Source organism: Pleurodeles waltl, chromosome 4_1 (assembly GCF_031143425.1).
Source record: "Pleurodeles waltl isolate 20211129_DDA chromosome 4_1, aPleWal1.hap1.20221129, whole genome shotgun sequence".
NCBI lineage: Eukaryota > Metazoa > Chordata > Amphibia > Caudata > Salamandridae > Pleurodeles > Pleurodeles waltl.
The window spans coordinates 13,302,640-13,321,559 of record NC_090442.1 but is presented as its reverse complement, the minus strand read 5'-3'; the positions used below and the strand labels follow the sequence as shown (position 1 = coordinate 13,321,559).

General features: G+C 49.8%; 1 pseudogene; it reads left to right on the top strand.

The window, feature by feature from the left end:
- The window catches only part of LOC138286903 (zinc finger protein 271-like), a 166,302-nt pseudogene that overhangs the window by 133,898 nt on the left and 13,484 nt on the right, over positions 1–18,920 (top strand).

Here is an 18,920-nt window from a genome sequence, read left to right as displayed (position 1 = left end):
ACAAGACCCATACCCTGGACATTCCACGTTATAAGGCTTATTCTACCCATAGTGTGTGAGGATGTGCCCTAATAGGAGGCCCAGGCTTGGACCTACAGCGATGCACTTGTGTCCCTGTGTTACTACACTATTAACTGATGATCAGGCTTTGCCAATGCTTGTTAAGTAGAGGAACCTATACCCCGGACATTCCATGTTATTAGTGTTATTCTACTCATACTGTGTGAGGGTGTCTCCTAGAGGGAGTTCCAGGCCTGTGGCATGCAGCAATGCACTCTTGTGCCTGTGTTACTGCACACTATTAACTGATGATCAGGCTTTGCCAATGCTTGTTTAGTAGAGCCTATACCCTGGACATTCCACGTTATTAGTGTTATTCTACTCAAACTGTGTGAGAGTGTGTCCTAGAGGGAGTTCCAGGCCATAGGCCGGCAGAGATGCATTTGTGTCCCTTTCTTACCTTGCACTATAAACTGATGATCAGGCTTTGCAAGTGCTCATTTAGTGGAGCCCATTCCCCTGTCGTACCACATTATTAGTGTTATTCTACCCATAGTGTGTGAGAGTGTGTCCTAGTGGGAGGTCCAGGCTTGGACCTGCAGCGATGCACTTGTGTCCCTGTGTTAATGCACTATTAACTGATGATCAGGCTTTGTCAATGCTTGTTTAGTAGAGCCTGTGCCCCGGACATTCCACGTTATTAGTGTTATTCTACCCATAGTGTGTGAAGGTGTGTCCTAGAGGGAGTTCCAGGCCATAGGCCTGCAGAGCTGCACCAGTGTCCCTTTCTTACCTTGCACTATTAACTGATGATCAGGCTTTGTCAATGCTTGTTTAGTAGAGCCTATACCCTGGACATTCCATGTTATTAATGTTATGCTACTCATACTGTGTGAGAGTGTGTCCTGGAGGGAGGTCCAGGCCATAGGCCGGCAGAGATGCACTTGTGTCCCTTTCTTATCTTGCACTATTAACTGATAATAAGGCTTTGCAAGTGCTCGTTTAGTGGAGCCCATCCCCCGGTCCTTCTACATTATTAGTGTTATTCTACCCATAATGTGTGAGAGTGTGTGTTAGCAGGAGGTCCAGGCTTGGACCTGCAGGGATGCACCCGTGTCCATGTGTTATCACACACTATTAACTGATGACCAGACTTTACTAATGTTTGTTTAGTAGAGCCTGTACCCTGGACATTCCACGTTATTAGTGTTATTCTACTCATACTGTGTGAGGGTGTGTCCTAAAGGGAGTTCCAGGCCTGCGGTATGCTGCGATGCCCTTGTGTGCATTATTAACCAATGATTAGGCTTTGCCATAACTAAAACTTTCCAACTCCCTCCCCAGGTCGACAGGGCAACTTTTGCCCGTCCAAACTATGAAACCTGTGTTGTAACATTCACAACATGTGGTTCAGTGAGTCCTAGTGGGGTTGCAAGTGAGGGGGTGCCCATTTACGTGGTTGCTACTGTGCTAGACATTGTGGCGCCATCAGGTGTACCAGCAGGAGGTATTTGCAAGGGATGAGAAACAGAAGGTTGTGACAGGCTGTGAACCAGGACGGTGAGCCCCCTTCAGTTACTGAGGGCCAGAGGTGGAGGGGAGTAGTTGTGGACAGGGAGGTATTGCACAGCAGTATGGGTTGCATTTAACACCTGCATTCCATAGCTCGGCCAGTACTTAAAGTACTTCTTCGGTGGATTGAAGTGTTATCGATGTTTGGAATATGGTTGTAACGTTCATTTTGAGTGTTCATGATTCTTTGTCTGTAGAAGCTCTGTCTGAGTTGGGCCTCCGAATTTCGAAATTGGGATGCAGTGGTCATTACTGATATATTTTCCTGGAGCAGCTGTGCTGAAGGAGGTGCCCAAGACCCCAGTCCAGACCCCAGTCTGGTCAACACAACTTTTCAGCATGTGCTGCACCTGCGCTGGGCATACTTAGCGGTGGAATACGCAGGGCTCCCTCGAGTTGCCAGTGTGGCACATTGCTGTGGTCTATCCATTCCCAAACCTCAGCAGGTTCCGAGAAGAAGTATGACCGTTGGTCCACAGTCACCTTTAATTTTGCTGGGAAGAAAGTGTTTATTTTAATCCCATGTCTTAAACCATCATTTAGCACTCATGAACAATACCTGCCTGCATTGAACTTCGTTAGTATACTCTGGAAAGATCATTACATGTGTATTTGTGACGGAGAGACAGCCTGTACGCCTGGCAGCGCTAAGTCTCTGTAGTTCAATATTTTGGCTGTTACCAGCTTGGTGGGCCCCTCTGATGGAGGGGCTACGGAGTGGGCACCCGATAAACCCGTTCCACAGTGAAACAAGTAGAGGGCCAGTGGGTGCTACCTGTGTGGAAATCCAATTTTCTATGGAGGTGGTGGAATTTGCACCCTCTATGCCCTCAGGGGGCTCCACAATGTGGACATTATTGTGCCCTGAGCGCTCTATGGCGTTTTCGACCTTACTCTCCTGAAAGCGGAACTTGTCCATTAGGTTAGTGATCTTGTTGATAAGGTCCTTGGTTTTGGGCTGAAGATCCTGGATGGTCGACTCCGTTTTTTTCACTCTGTCTGAAAGTTTTCATTGATCATCCCACAGAATTTCCAATTCAATCACAACAGCACCTACTTTATTTCCAGATCCTGCTCTTGTGCTGTCTATGGCACTGTGGGATAAGTCCACCTTTTCAGACGAATCGTTCAGTCAAGGTTCTGCCATTGCAAAAGGCTCCAGGGGGCCTTCAGGGAGTGTCCCCATCAGAGGAGGCTGTGGTACAACTTTGCAGAAAGCTGAGAACCCAAAGCAAGCCAGCCAAACACTCCAGTTGAGTTCAGTGCATGAGGATTAAGACCTGGTGTACCATCAGGCCTCAGTTCGGACACTGTTCAACAGTGGAGGCACGAGCAGTCTCACCCCCTGACACCTCCTCAGAGATCATGCTGAGGCACCAGCGTGGGGGGCCCTGCACCCCTCCTTGGGGCTCACCTCTCAAAATAGTGGCAAGGCCGTCTCCACTCGACTGTTATGGGGCAAGTCCCAGGGGCATTCCCCCGGGCTGTCAAAAAAGGCATAGTCCACTAAGACCCCATTCCACACTGATCCACCCTTTGCCATGGGCAGAGGCAGCGATAGAGAGCATAGTCGATGACATCTGTGTTTCATCAGCACCTGCCAAGTGTTCTGGTGTGCATTTGCAGAGGAATACAGATATATTCCCTCCCTCGGGCGAGGATCAGCCACTGCCGCTGAACAAACCAAGCCCAGCGCCTTTCTACCTTGGACCTCACTCCTTACATGACAGCACATCGAGTGGTTCACATCCCTTTTTGAGGGGACAGCAGGGCTGCTTTGTCTGCATCTCCTGGTCTCATTGCATCGCTCCTTGTTGTGTTCCTGGGGGGCACAAGAGTCCTTCAGTGCGGTCAATCATGGCCAGCAGTGGCCAACCATCGTGCACCACCAGGCCCCACCGTCAGGGCTGACGCCCCACCAAAAGCGGGTCGAGAAAGCCCTCCATGTTAGGAGATTCCACGGTATTCGGGCATCTCACACCCTTTCTTGAGGGCAAGCGGTTGGGGGGCAGCTTTCGCTGCATCCCTTCTAGTCCAGAGTGCCATTCCTCTTTTTTCTCTGGGGGACACAAGCTCCTCAATGCCCTTTGCCTTAAACTGCATCAAGCAGGGCATAGTGGCCTCGTCCAGCCTCTGTCTAGTTTGCCTTGAGGGGCGTCTGGCGCATCCACAGCAACACCAGGGCCCCCATCTGAGTTGACTGTCAGGCCCAGGGGCTTTCAATGCCCTGCCAATGGTGAAAGATTATAGACCCGACCAAGAGCTCTTTTACGGCGTGTCTGCCATTTTGCAGCAGTTGGCCATACCCCTCCAACTGGTATCCTTTTGTTGCTAGCTGTATTGTGTTAATGAATACACTTACAGTAGTAAAGGCATGTTTATGGCCATTAACAGATTTGGCAGTGGACGTTGATACTCTTGGTGTCCTAAAAGCTATGGTGATCAATTGAATGATTTCTTTGTTGCTCAAATGGAGTTATTGTTACAAAGAGGGATTTGTAGATTGTTTATAATTGGAAATTCGGTGCAGGTACTCATAGCCAACGAGTTGCCAAGTTTCTATTTTCCAATTAACTAGTTTAATTTCCGAATTACAATTGTAGAAAGAGCTATTGAGTACCAAAGACTTCTGAGAATACCCAAGAACTATTCCTGAGGTTACCACTCGACATGGGGCTGAATGTTACTTCAAACTCCAACAGTTTGTTCATAAAATACAATAAGCCTTAAACATGTTTGACTTTTTGTTTCTGCTCAACCTTGTAAAAATGGCACAGCACCACCGAATCATCACTAAAAGTGTTGCTCCAGTAGTACTAAGGGCTTGTAAATAAGCCCCCTAGTTCCTTACAAGATTTCTTCCCCGTTGCTAGCGATTTACCGTACAGGTCCATACATTACTCTATGTGCCCAATGACAGCAATCCAGCTGTTCCTCTTCTTGTGCTGAGGTGTTTCCTTGGTTTAATTTAGTGAGAAAGCATCAAGTATGATCTGTGCGAGAGCATGTGATATCCTGAATAAAGTGATTGTTTCTGTTTCATCTGCCGAACACCAAAGCCTTTTTTCTCAACACCATGCGTGCAGTCATGTTACTGAGGTTCGACTAATAAATCTTGTCTGCCAAACTCAGGTCTTTCATCTGGTAAGTTCAAATGTCAAATCAGTATGCCACTGAGAATATCTCTTAATATCAAGAGAAAGAGAGAGTTATGTTGGTCTGTCACACTTCCTCCTAAGTCACAAGTGTACACAGCAAGGTGCGGAGAGAACTCTAACTTGTAAAGCTACAGTTATTCCTATAATGATTTATCTCATTAGGTCCAGGAATTATCTTTATCAGTTGCACAGACCCGCACCCTCCGAGGAGGCATGCTTTAACAGCGGGTCACACTCCACGTTGGGTGGGCTGTGCAGTACCTACTGGGCCTCCATCAGCAGCACGTTCATAGAGATCCTTTGTATTGTTTATGTGCATGAGGAGGCGTGCTTTAACAGCGGGTCACGCTCCACGTTGGGTGGGCTGTGCAGTACCTACTGGGCCTCCATCAGCAGCACGTTCATAGAGATCCTTTGTATTGTTTATGTGCATGAGGAGGCGTGCTTTAACAGCGGGTCACGCTCCACGTTGGGTGGGCTGTGCAGTACCTGATGGGCCTCCATCAGCAGCACGTTCATAGAGATCCTTTGTATTGTTTATGTGCATGAGGAGGCGTGCTTTAACAGCGGGTCACGCTCCACGTTGGGTGGGCTGTGCAGTACCTACTGGGCCTCCATCAGCAGCACGTTCCTAGAGATCTTTTGTATTGTTTATGTGCAGTGGTCGAAAGACCGAAGCTTTTAATTTCTTGATAAGTGTGAGGATGGAACATGTTTAGATTGGGTGATATATAGCTAGAATGACCTATCAATAACCTGTATTTTGTTAGCTGGTTTTATCCATATTACTATTAAAAAGAAAGAAGGTTGTCGACTAGCGGGTCATAATCATCCCACAAGACCAAGATAATTAATTACCATTCTGATATGGACACTCCCTTGTCATAGTCAAGTAACTCATTGCAATGATAATTGTAGCCCTACAAATTGCTGTTTTCTCTGGGTCGCAACACGTTGTTACATATACAACTGAGAATACTCCCAGCTGATCGCCTTCCTAGCGAGACTGCTCCTCTATATAGGATCTGTTCTCCAGTGTCCGTCTTCTAACCCTCTTTCCAGTTCTCTCTTCCAAGATAAATATATGTATACAGAGGTTGGATCCAGGTGGTGGGAAGGAAGGTATCATCTTGGCCCACAGTAAGTGGACACCCATCACAGACCTGCATGGACACCAATCACCACAGCATGTCCAAGAGAGAGACTCACCCAGGGCACACAGTCACCACTCACACAAGGGCAAAGGCGATAATGCAAGCACAGTAGTAGAGGGAAACACACCCATTACACAAGATGGCACACACAGATACAATAACAATGCATTTACACCCCAACAGGACCCCTACCCAACGTCACCAGAAAGGAGGTGCCAGACATATCCAGTCCCCCCACAGAAGAGGCCTACAGTGACGACAGCAGCTCTGCACGCCTGGCCAGCCCGGCCCATCAGGGACGTCTGGACAGTCAGTTCCCCTGCCACAGTCCCAAACCACCACAGAACCTCCCCCCTCAGGAAACACCAGCACAGCACCCACCGAGCGGGCCCATGCCACTGTCCCCAGGACACGTCAATCAGCAGTGTGTCCACCACTATAGGGACCCCAGGCAAACCCACTAACACAGGACGATCAGGGGCCTGGGGTCAGTGGTAGTGGGCACACGTTTCAGGGGACAGAGGCACAAGATAACAGGGAAACTGGGAGGACTGCTGTGCGACAGGGGGAGGACAGGCCCAGGGAACCTACTCTCCATGAGGCACTCTCAAACATCATGGGAGCATACCACCATTCGCAGTAGACCATGGGCACGGTACTGGCCAAGTTTCAGGAGACCCAGCGGCTGCAGGAGGAACAGTACCTGGGGATCAGGGAGGACTTGAAGTCAATTAACACCACCCTGGTCACCATTGCAGGGGTGCTGGCAGACATGGCCAACACCATGAGGGAGGCAGTGGCACAACAAAGGGCCCCTGACACTAGCCAAACCGAGGATCAGCCTTCCACCTCTGCCGGCGCTAGTGGACTGGGGGCCCCGCCACAGGACCAACAGGCCACCAGCCCCCCACCCCCTGCAGAAGGAGAACCACCCTGCAAACGGCCCCTGCGATCCAGGCACAAGACAGAGAACATTGCCAAGACCCCGCCAGGAAATAAAACTCTCCTGATTGTCACCCTTCTGTCCCACTATGTCACCCTGTCCACATTGAACTGCCATTACTCCCCTTCCTATGCCCCATTGGACAATGCACCTGTGATACAAAGAGACTGGACTGTACCATGGATATTCCTCAACCATCACCCCAGCCCATTGCACATCCCCGTCTACTTATTAGCACTTAAATAAACACCCTTGAATCACAAAACAATCTGGAGTCAGTCTGTACTTTCACCAATGTATTATTACAACCTCTTAGACAAATATCAATCTATATGTTCATTTGCACATACCAAAGTATGACAGTTGTTGGGCAGCAGTAAACATAGCAGAAGGCAGAATGTGGTACCCAGATCTGTGAAAAGGAAAGCCAAAGTGAACTGTCAGGGTCCATACGCAGAGGTAAAAAGGCAGACTTATACAATTTCCTACAGTAGTCAGATATGAGATGAGCAGTGCCAGTCTCTTTCCTGTTCTCACTGGACGTAATGCATGATTACGTGTTTCGGTTGTCATTCTCTTCTTCCTCTGCCTCCTTTTCCTCACTGTCCACAGGCTCAACAGCTGCCACCAGACCAACATCAGGGCCATCCTCCTTCAGAAAAGGCACCTGGCGTCTCAATGCCAGGTTGTGCAACATGCAGCATGCCACGATTATCTGGCACACCGAGCCAGCTGTTAGATGGAGGTACCGGAATCTAGCCTTCAGGAGGCCGGAAGGCTGCTCAATAATCCTCCTAGTGCCTCATTGTAGCATTCCTCTGCCCTTGTCCTGGCATTCCTCACTGGGGTCAGTAGCAATGAGAGGTTGGGATAACCAGAGTGACCTGTAAATGTCGAGGGATATCTGTTAGACATACACCAACCCTTAGGGACTACCCCATACCCAGACACCTATTCATACTGTGTGGGGACCTTGGGCTCACCTATTAGCCACACACGGTGCCTCTGGAGTTGGCCCATCACATATGGGATGCTGCTATTCCTCAAAATGTAAGCATCATGCACAGAGCCTGGATACCTGGCATTCACATGAGAGATGTACTGGTCTGCCAAACACACCATCTGCACATTCATTGAATGGTAGCTTTTACAATTTCTTTACACCTGTTCATTCTTGCGGGGGGACAAATGCCACATGTGACTGACCTGACTGCCATTTTCTGTCTGTTCACTCACTTGATACCTGACCATCTACAGGAGAGGACCTACACTGCAAGTGCTGCTCTGACCTCAGTCTGGAAGCGACAATGGCTCGAGTGTCTGGGGAAAGGGCTCCTGCCTTCACTGTGGAGGAGTTGGAGAGACTAGTGGATGGGGTCCTCCCCAGTACACGCTACTCTACGGTTCTCCAGACAAACAGGTGAGTACACTGTGAGCATGATGCGTGGGACATGAATGTATGGAGTGGTGTGGATGTAAGAGGCATGTTGGGGGGGTTGAGGCCTGCATGTGAGGATGGTGAGTGTATGTGTGGGAAGTGGTGGCCAATGGGCCTGAAGAACCGGACGGGGGAGTGATTTCCTTTCCTCCTGTACCTTTCCTGTAGGTCAGCGCCCACCAGAAGAAGGGTATTTGGCGTGCCATCACCAAGGAAATGCGGACCCTGGGGGTCCATCATAGACGGAGCACCCACAGCCGCAAGGGATGGGAGGACCTGCGCCGCAGGACCAAGAAGACAGAGGTGGCCCAGCTGGGGCTGGCCTCCCAACGTGGAAGGGGTGCCCGTCGCACCATGACCCCCCTGATGGTCTGGATCCTGGCGGTGGCATATCCGTAGTTGGATGGGTGCTTGAGGGCATCACAGCAGCCACAAGGGGCTGAGTACAGTCTCATTCAGCTGACTCTGAGCGCTTTACGAGGTGATTGGGTGGGGAATGTGGGCTGTGGGTTCCCCTAGGCCAGGGAGAACTTGCTAGGGTAGGTCCCTTGTTAGGCTGGCTCTATGGCACTCCAACCCCAATAGTGGTAGTGGCCATCTACAACTAGTCAGGCTCCTGTGGGTTACATGTGTGCAGCAAATGGGGAGTGCATGGCCTAGTGCAAAGGGCTGCTCCCTGTGTGTTGTGTCCGCCAATGGTAGTGGTGTTTGCTGGCATTGACCATGTGTCTCCTCTGTCTTTCACCCCCTTTTTGTTTTGTCACCCTGGCCTTGTGTGCCTTAGCATCATCTGGCGGAGGAGCAGTGGCACCGGAGCAGGAGGGAGCTGCAACCCACATGGCCCAGGAAGGTGAATGTACGGAGTCTGAAGGCACCAGTGGGATGGAGGGGGAGGGGAGCTCAACGACGGGGACAGGAGGGGACACCAGCGACAGCTACTCCTCTTCTGATGGGAGCTCCATTGCGGTGGCGGGCACCACTGTGCCCACCGCAACAACAGTTACAGCGGCCACCCCCCCCTACTAGCACCGCCTCCCAGCAGCCCCTCAGCGTGTTTCCCGTGCCTGCTCACCCAGGAGGGTGGTCATCTCCTTCGCCCCTGGCACCTCAGGCCCTGCCCCAGTGAGCCCTGCTGCCCTCAGTGAGGAGGCTATTGACCTCCTGAGATCCCTCACTGTTGGGCAGTCAGCCATTTTGAATGCCATCCAGGGTGTCGAGAGGCATTTGCAGCAAACAAATGCATACCTGGAGGGCATTCATTCTGGCGTGGCAGCCCAACAGAGAGCATTTTAGGCTCTGGCACCAGCACTGATGGCAGCCATTGTCCCTGTGTCCAGCCTCCCCCCTCCAACATCCACTACCCAGACCCAATCCCCTCTACCTCAGCCTATCCTTAGCACACCATCGGACCAGCATGCACACACATCAACAGACAAAAGTGGCTCAGGCAAACATAAGCACCACACATCACGCAGGCACTCACACAAGCATGATACCCATGCAGACACGCCAACATCCACTGCCTCCACTGTGTCCCCCTCCTCTACGTCCTCCACCTCCCTCCCAGTATCGTCTCCACTCACACCTGCATGCACTACATCCTCAGCCACTACCTCCATCACCAGCACGCCCACCACTGCAATCACCACCCCCACTACCATTCACAGGTCCCCTGTGTCCTCTCCCAGTGTGTCTGTGACCCCTCCTCCCAAAGTATACAAACGCCGGCTCACACCCACTCAACAGCCATCCACCTCACAACAGCCTCCAACCCATGCACCTTCACCCAAGCTCAGCAGACGTACACCTCCTACAACCACTACCTTTTCCTCCACTCCCAAACCCCCTACATCTTGCCGTCCCAGTGTGTCTAAAAAACGTTTTCTGGCTAACATTGACCTCTTCCCTACACCTCCCCCCCGTCCTTCCCCTAGGGCCAGGTTGTCCAGAGCCCAGACCAGCACCTCAGCCACCAAATCGTCATCCACTGTGGTCCCTGCAATTCTGGGAGGATCGAAGGGGGCACCCATCAGCGTTGCCAGTGTGCCACCTACTGAAGCCAAGGACCACCCTATTCCGCCACCTGCCAAGGTAAAGAAGGGGCCAGCATGCAGAACAGAAAAGCTGCCCACCCACCCAGCAAGGCCTCATCCAGAACCAAAGAGGACAGTGCCAAGGTCCCAGCAGCGACTTCCAAGGTAGGGAAGGGACACAAGAGCAAAGGAAAGTCAACTCAGGGCACGGAGTCTCCGGGTGAGGGACTGGTGACCCCCATTTCTCAAGACAGGCCAGCAACCTGTACTGCGGTGAGCACCGTGCAACGACCTCCCCCTGCACCGCTACCTGCACTGCCACCTACACCGCCACCTGCACGGCAGCTGCCACAACTACAGTTCCCAGCATCATCCCTAGCAGGCAGCCTTCCGAGGCTCCAGGAGACGGCCTGGTATCTCCCTCCACTACTACAGACACCTGCACCACGGGCACCACCGCCAGAATCTCCGCCGCAGACACCGCCACCTGCCCCGGGATGTGCCCAGCCAGTGCCACTACAGCGGACATCAGCATCATCCCCAGTGGGCAGCCGTCCTGGCTCCCGGTGTATCATTCGTCATCCATGATGCAGACTCGGCCTACATTAGTGAGACTTGCTAGATGCGCCCTGTACCCATTGCAGAAAGCCTATCTGTGATCTCTTGTAGCTCCCGGTTTGTCATTCAGCATCCATGGTGTAGACTTGGCCTACATTAGTGAGACGTGCTGACGATGGCTGTCTTGGCTTCCGGATGCGCTGTGGACCCATTGCACACTGCAGATCTGTGATCTTTTATAGCTCCTGGTGTGTCATTCGTCATCCATGGTGCAGACTCTGCCCCCATTAGTGAGACTTGCTGACGATGGCTGCCCTGGCTGCCGGATGCGCCATGTACCCATTGCACACTGCCTATCTGTGATCTTTTGTAGCGCCCGGTGATTCATTCGTCATTCATGATCTGACTTTGTTGTGAAGTGTACACTTTCTAAATACTGACTTGTTTTTGCATTATCAATAGGCTAATTAAAAAAAATTATATTTTGATAGCCATGATCGTATTCCCTCAGTCCAAATCATGGGTTAGCTATGTTGTTCTTCTATTTTATGCATCGTAAGTCTTTTCCTCAGACAGAGTCACTAGCCCTAGTTTTCTTTAGTAATTTGGATATGCAAGTTCTCTGAACTTGGCTGCGAGGAGCTTTATGAAAGGAACCCATGGTGTCTAAGATCATGGATTTGTCCCCCATTCCAAATCTGGTATAGGGGGGCCAATTCCGTGCATCCTGGGGGCTCCACCAGGGACCCCCAGTACTGCCAAAACAACTCCCTTAGGCTTGCACTGCAGTTACAGCTGCTGCCACCTCACAGACAGGGTTCTGCCCTCCTGGGGTCTGAGCAGCTCAGTCCCAGGAAGGCAGAGCAAAGCATTTCCTTTGGGAGCAGGGTGTTACACCCTCTCCCTTTGGATATAGGTGTTACAGGCTATGTATGTATGTATGTATGTATTGAGTATTTATAAAGCGCATTCCGGCCCTAGGGCATCGAAGCGCTACAGGGGTAGCCTCTCCCAGCCTCTGGGAATGCTTTGAAGGGCACAGATGGTGTCCTCCTTGCATAAGGCAGTCTACACCGGTTCAGGGACCCCCTGTCCCTGCTCTGGCATGAAACTGGACAAAGGAAAGGGGAGTGACCACTCCCCTGGCCATCACCACCCTAGGGGTGGTGCCCAGAGCTCCTCCAGTGTGTCCCAGACTTCAGGCATCTTGTTTTCCTAGGTGTGGGGACACTCTGGAGGCCTCTGAGTGGCCAATGCCAGCAGGTGACGCCAGAGACCCCTCCTGATAGGTGCATACCTGGTTAGGTAGCCAATCCCCCCCTCAGGGCTATTTAGGGTCTCTCCTGTGGGTTTCTCTTCAGATTCTACTTACAAGTTTCCAGCAGGAATCCTCTGCAACTACTACTTCATTCCTATGACCTTGGATCAACCGCAGACTGCTCCAGGAACCGCTGCAACAGCAACAAGTATCCATAAGGGCTACTTTTCCCCTGCAACTTCAGCTCCAGCCAGCAACTGCAACAGTTTGCACGGTGTGCACGCTCTGGGGACTCCCTTTCTTCACCCCGCACCAGAAGGACCGAAGAAATATCCAGTGGAGTGACGGAGTCACTTCCCTGCTCCAGCAGGCACCTTGTAAGACGACAACCAGTTCTCTTGGACTCCTCTCCTGGCGACGAGCATGCTCCTTGCAACACAGGTGGTGGACCCCTTCGACACAGACTGTCCTAAGGTCTTCCTGTCCAAATTTGAAGGAGGTAAGAGCTTGCCTTCCCCGTTTGCGACAGTACCCCTGTGCACCACATCATCTTCACCTCCTGGGGCCTCTGTGCACTACTTGCAAGAATCCCTCATGCACAGCCTGGCCCAGGTCCTCAGCACTCTATCCTGCAACGCTCAACTCGCTGAGTTGTTCTCTGGCGGCGTGGGACCTTCATTTTGTAGTGCTGCAACAACCACAATTTACTCCTTTGTTGTCCCCGTGTCCTGGGACCTGCGTGGGTGCTGCCTGGTCATCTGTGGGTTCCCTCCTGTGTTGGGAGTCCCCTCTACCCCCTCAGTCCGAGTTGAGGCCCCCAGGTCCCTCGTGGGTCCAGGCAGTGTCCTTTTGACACAAGCTGTGACATTGCTTGAACCAAGGCTTGTTGGAAGAATCCAGCGCCGAAACTCACCTGCATCCAACATCTCCACATGGGACATCCATTGCATCATGCAGGAACCCGCAGCCATCTTCCCTCGGTGCATTTCTGCAGTCTTCTTCCAACCGAAGACTCCTCTTTTGCACAATCTTCTATGTTGGCAGGGGCTCCTGCCCTTCCTGGAATCTTCTGCGACTTCTGGACTTGGTCTCCTCTCTTTACAGGTCTTCAGGTCCGGGAGTCCACCTTTTTTTGTTTGCAGTCTTGCTTGGTTCTTGCAATAACTTTAATCACGACTTGTAGTGTGCCCTAAGGAAACTTGCAGTACTTTACTCCTACTTTCCTGGGCTCTAGGGTGGGGTATTTTACTCACCTTTGTAGTATTCCCACTCTCCCAGTGATTCTCTACACACTATACTTGTCTAGGGGGGAATTTGTGATTTGCATTCCACTTTCTTAGTATATGGTTTGTGTTGTCCCTAGACCTGTTTTGTCCTAATGCATTCTATAGCAATTCCTATTGTTTGCACAAACCTATGCCTAATTACGTACCTTATTTTGGTGTCTAGTGTATATATTGGTGTAATACTTACCTCCAGAAGGAGTATTGGCTCTAAGATATTTTTGGCCTTGTGTCACTAAAATAAACTACCTTTATTGTTGGTAACACTGAGTATTGTCTTTACTTGTGTATAAGTACTGTGTAACTATAAGTGGTATTGCAGGAGCTTTGCATGTCTCCTAGTTCAGCCCAAGCTGCTTTGCTATAGCTACCTCTATCAGCCTAAGATGCAAGAACACTACTACATTTCACTAATAAGGGATAACTGGACCTGGTATAAGGTGTAAGTACCCAAGGTACCCACTACCAACCAGGTCAGCCTCCTACAGTCTCTCGTCTCGTCTCTCTTGCCTATGCTATGTTATTGCGGCTCTTTTCATGCTGCTCTGTATGGTCTCTTGTCTGTATAGCCTACAGTCTGTTATTTTTGTACTTTTTGTATTTTTTTTTTTTTTTGTATTTAAGAAGCAAACATCATCAAACAACACAAACCAGGGTTCACATATTGTGTACATAAAAGAGATTCTGCTGGGAGGGCTCGCAGAAGCGCTAACTTGTCCAGGTTAAAAAAGAAACATCAAGAGAAACTTATCCCATACATGAGCATCTCCATTCGGTATCGCAGGTGAACTTGAGGAACAGAAAACATCAGAGAGGGGAGGAAAAAGAGAACATAGCAAAAGTAAGGAAAAAAGCAGCGCTGCCAACATATCACCCTCAGAGAAAGGGGGCCACACGCTTGTAGCGTACAAAGTAGAACCAATCAGCTGGACAATCAAGGGGAGGCAAAGAAAGCTAGTCATCTCCATGTGTACGAGCTGCAAGAAACGCTACCAAGGGGGCCCATATATCCCTCGGTCGGGAATCCGCCAGCATCGACTCCCAGTACACTGCCAGCTGCTCCTGACAGTATGCAGCATCTCTCAGCCAATCATCACAGCGAGGTACCCGCTTCCGTCCCCAGCACATTGCATCCCTGTGCTTAGCCAGTAGCAGCAGCAATCCCACCAGCCGCCTGGACACAGAGGGGATCTCCTCCACCTAGCCCAGAAGCGCCATAACAGGAGTACGCGGCAGTGAAAGCCCAGTCATCCCATCAATTGCATGCAACACCTCAGACCAGTAATCGCGCAACGCCCGCAGTCCCTTGCAAAAGCATAAAATCCGCCTCCAAGGTCGAGCAGCGTTCACAATTAGCATCCGGTCAAGACCCATTTTCTTCAGTCGACTAGGCGTATAGTACAGCTGATGCAGAAAATTAAAATGGATTAGGCACAATCTGTAATTAAGGGAGAGCGCCCGCATATGAGCACAACAATAGCACCACTGCTCCTCCCAGATGGGCGAACCCATAGCCTACAGTCTGTTATTGTGGCTCTTTTCATTCTTGCTCTGTATGCTGTCTCTTGCCTATAGTCTGTTATTGGGACTCTTTTCATGCTTGCTCTGTATGCTGTCTCTTGCCTGTAGTCTGTTATTGTGGCTCTTTTCATGCTTGCTCTGTCTCTCTAGCCTACAGTCTGTTATTGATGCTTCGTTCATGCTTGCGTTGTATGGTCTCTCGTCTCTCTTGCCTACAGTCTGTTATTGCAGCTTTTTTCATGTGTGCCCTGTTGATGTTAAGGTAGTTTTGCTTGCTAGTTGTCATTGAGCTCTGGTTTTCTTTGTGAGTAGTTTGTAAATATGGTCCCTTCTGCTGAAATTCTGTTTTAGCGGCTCCTTTAAAACTTTCTTGAATATTGTACCCCATTAGCACTTTCTCTATTTATGGTTTTTACACTTTGGGTTTCATTTGAAGACTGTCACCCGCATTTAGTGTTTAGTTACTGATCTGCTGTCTCCCAGGGGAATGGGGGCAATCACCTGTTGCCCTGATGAATTACTATCTTCATATTTAGAGCTCTCCACAAGCCTGGTGAACTCTATGCTTTCCGAGGAGCACTGAAACTTTCCTCAGCATATGTTTTCTTCTTCCATAGTAACACATTTTTATAAGGGCAAAAGTGTGACTCTGACACCCTGGGAATTTTCTACCACGGAGTGGTGATCATTGTTCTTTTTTTCCCTTGTTTTTAGGTCCAGCCTAAAGGAAGCTTTAGCTGTCCTGCCAGCCTCATGTTTTCTAAACCCTAGTAGAAGGTATAGATGAATAGACCATCCCACTACAGCAATTGGATGTCTTCACTTTGAGTGACACCATTTTGCCCTTGCACACATACACATAAAAATAGTTCCTCAAACAATTCAATTGTTAGACGTATGCAAATGATGCCAGGCATTCTGCAGGGGTTTAATCTTCTCTACCACCTTGGCTGCTTCTTCACGCAGCAGCGTAACTTGCCTTCACCATAGATCCTGTACTTTACAGACACATAAAAGGACTTTGTAGCAGGTAGAGCTAGAATAGGCCCAGATCAGATCTTAAAAATACATTTATTAGCCCAATGCTTTCTTGGTATTTCAAGGCAAAGACCAGTGCATAGTGACACTGGTTTAATAAATGAGCAGGGAGCACCACAGGAGCAACGCACTATATAAATCTCACATCTTAAATTAACATTTTTATTTACCAAATCTTTGCTATTTAACTGAAGAACAGAGCAGCCAAGAAGGTGTGCTAAAATCCCACCATTAACCTTTTATATGATACAATCAAATCTTAATGGGTGCGATCATATCTCATTGATGCATAACCATTGCCATGGGGTACGACTGGATGGCTGTAAAGTGGGACTTGCTGAAGCGCGAGCACAGTTAGAGGCAGCATACAACAGCCAGAGACCTGCACAAAGCTGCACCCACTTATACACAATAGTTGAAAATGTATCTCGGCGAAAGAGCAGTCACTTTTACCAGCTCTGTGACCACAATCTGCCCTGTAACATTTAAAAGAGAACAGAAAATCCTTCTGTTCCAAAGGCCTTGCGAATATGGCCGAAAATAATTTTGCCTTTTCTCATTTTTTTTTCTCTGTTGAATTCTCTTTCTGTAGCGCATGCTCTGACCTCCCATGTCCTACTCACTTCCGTATTTTATACATTTCTTGAGATTTCTCACTTTCCTTACTTGCTCTTTTCATATTTTCTACTCTTAACATAACCTCCCTCCTAGTAGTTGCATTATATGAAAGTGCACAAATGGATGCATAGGAAATGCAGTATCCTGGGATCAGTTGGGGAAAGCATAGAGCCAAATGTAAGCATACCCACTCATGTGCCCCGAATCATAAAAATACTTTTGGGGGTTGAATGTTTGCATTCGGCTGCTTGGAATCTCACAGGTAACATTCTGCAAACACGATCCTCCCCCAGCTCATGGATGCCTTGTTCACTGTGGGTGGTCAGCACATTGTCTCCCTCACTGTCTCTCTAAATAAACTTACCTCCATCTCTTCGTGAAGGCCTGAGCTATCCAACAAGATTAGAACTCCAAGTCATAACTGTCTATTTCAAGTTCCCTTATTTGACAGAAATGTACCCATGTTAGGGTGGAAACAAAATGTGAAGAAGTTGCGCCATCACAGACATTAGTAGAGAGCATTACAGAGTTAAACGTGGTGAAAGAACAGTGCAGGCCTAAGTTCCACATTTATGCAAGACAGGTGAAGAGTTCACTGGAAAACAGAGTGGATGATCAGCAAGGTCTTAGTTAAAGGAAACCTGTTTGTAAGCTTTGAGGAATTTATGGTCACAGTACACAGACATTGTGATGGGGAGGTGCCCGAGAAGAAGGAAGGCGTTATTCCTAGTCCAACCCCAGGGTCTGTACAAGAGAAACTCGAGGACAGTAGGGAGGGAAGAACTTCACCTGGAAGTTTCTCTCACGGAAGGACAGTGAGGAGGGAGAGGGTGCGAATGAATGAGCCGAGCACAGTGGACCAGTTGAAGCAGAGGACCGTAACAGGAGCCTCACGACGACAATGGAAGGATAAGCACGTACAGCTGGAGAAGAGGCCAGCAAGAGATAAGGTCCTGTGGATCCACCCTAGGCTTCAGATCACACCGGGAGCAGCCCTGAAAGCACAGACTACCGGGGACTCTCCCGCCATGTCCCAGGAGAGACGTGGCTTTCTCAGCTACGAGCCCAGGCCTGGAAGTGGCTCAAAGAGGACCCAGGGAGAGGGAACACCCAGGGAGTGGGAGAGTGAAGGGAAAGCAAGTACGGGGATATTATGGGGGTCCTTATGACCCCGGCAGTCAGTGTAATAGTGGAGGTATTACTGCCAACAGGCTAGCCAAACCGGCAAGTTAACCCACTGACCAACACGGCGGTAATGCCGCCGGACTGGAGACTACAGTCTCCAACCTGGGGGCCATCCCTAGGCCACCAATGGCATTTTGACCCCGCCCGCCGCCATGGTTACTGTGGTTTCTGTACCGCCATGGAAACCATGGCGGTAGGCACTATCAGTGCCAGGGATTTCCTTCCCTGGCACTGATAAGGGTCTCCCCGCCCCCTCCACATATACACACATACATGCACATACATACACACCCGCATACACACATTCACCCACACATGCATACAATCATACTTATAGCAACACTCAAGAACATACATCCAGGCACACACACAATCACATGACACAACATGCATGTACACACACACACATGCATTACACACGCATGTACGCATTCAAACACAGTCACACACACCCCCACACACGCACACAACAACCTTTCGGAGAACCCGACTTACCTGCTTGCAGAGGTCCTCCGGCAGGAGTCGGGATGTGACACTGCTGCCAGCAGCAACGTCCGCCAGCAAAACACCGTCAGGCTGTATCATGGAACATGATACGGTAGGCTGTGTTTTGCTGGTGTGGCGCTGCTGCTGGCAGCAGCACCACCTTACCGCCGTCCGCCACCATGACCGTAGCTGGAATTCCGCCAGCTGGCTACGGTCATGATTCCATGGACGGTCAGTAGCCATAGCGACGGTATGTTGGCGGCGGTCGCCGTGGCAGGAGGCGGCATTTGCCCCCAGTGTCATAATGAGGCCCTATATCCTTTAGCAGGGGTGCTTAGGACCTTTTCTTTATTCACTACCTCCCTTGCCCTCACGTGCATGAGCTCCCCCCCCACCCTTTTCATCACTATTCCCATGAAAAGGAAATTCACTTACCTGACCAAGAGTCCTCTTGTTCTGTCCGTTAGAGTCACCATCCACCACCGAGCGTCTGGGGCCCTAAGGAAGAAAGAGAAAAGAAGAAGTGGGAAGAGTTTGCTGACTCCGAGTGCTAAAAGATATCTTATAACTGTATCTCCTCATATATAAATCCAAGCAATAAGGAAAAGTTGAAACCCTTTCCTGACATCTGTAGTCCCTATCACCTTTATAAGATCATAAGACTCATAGCTTTGT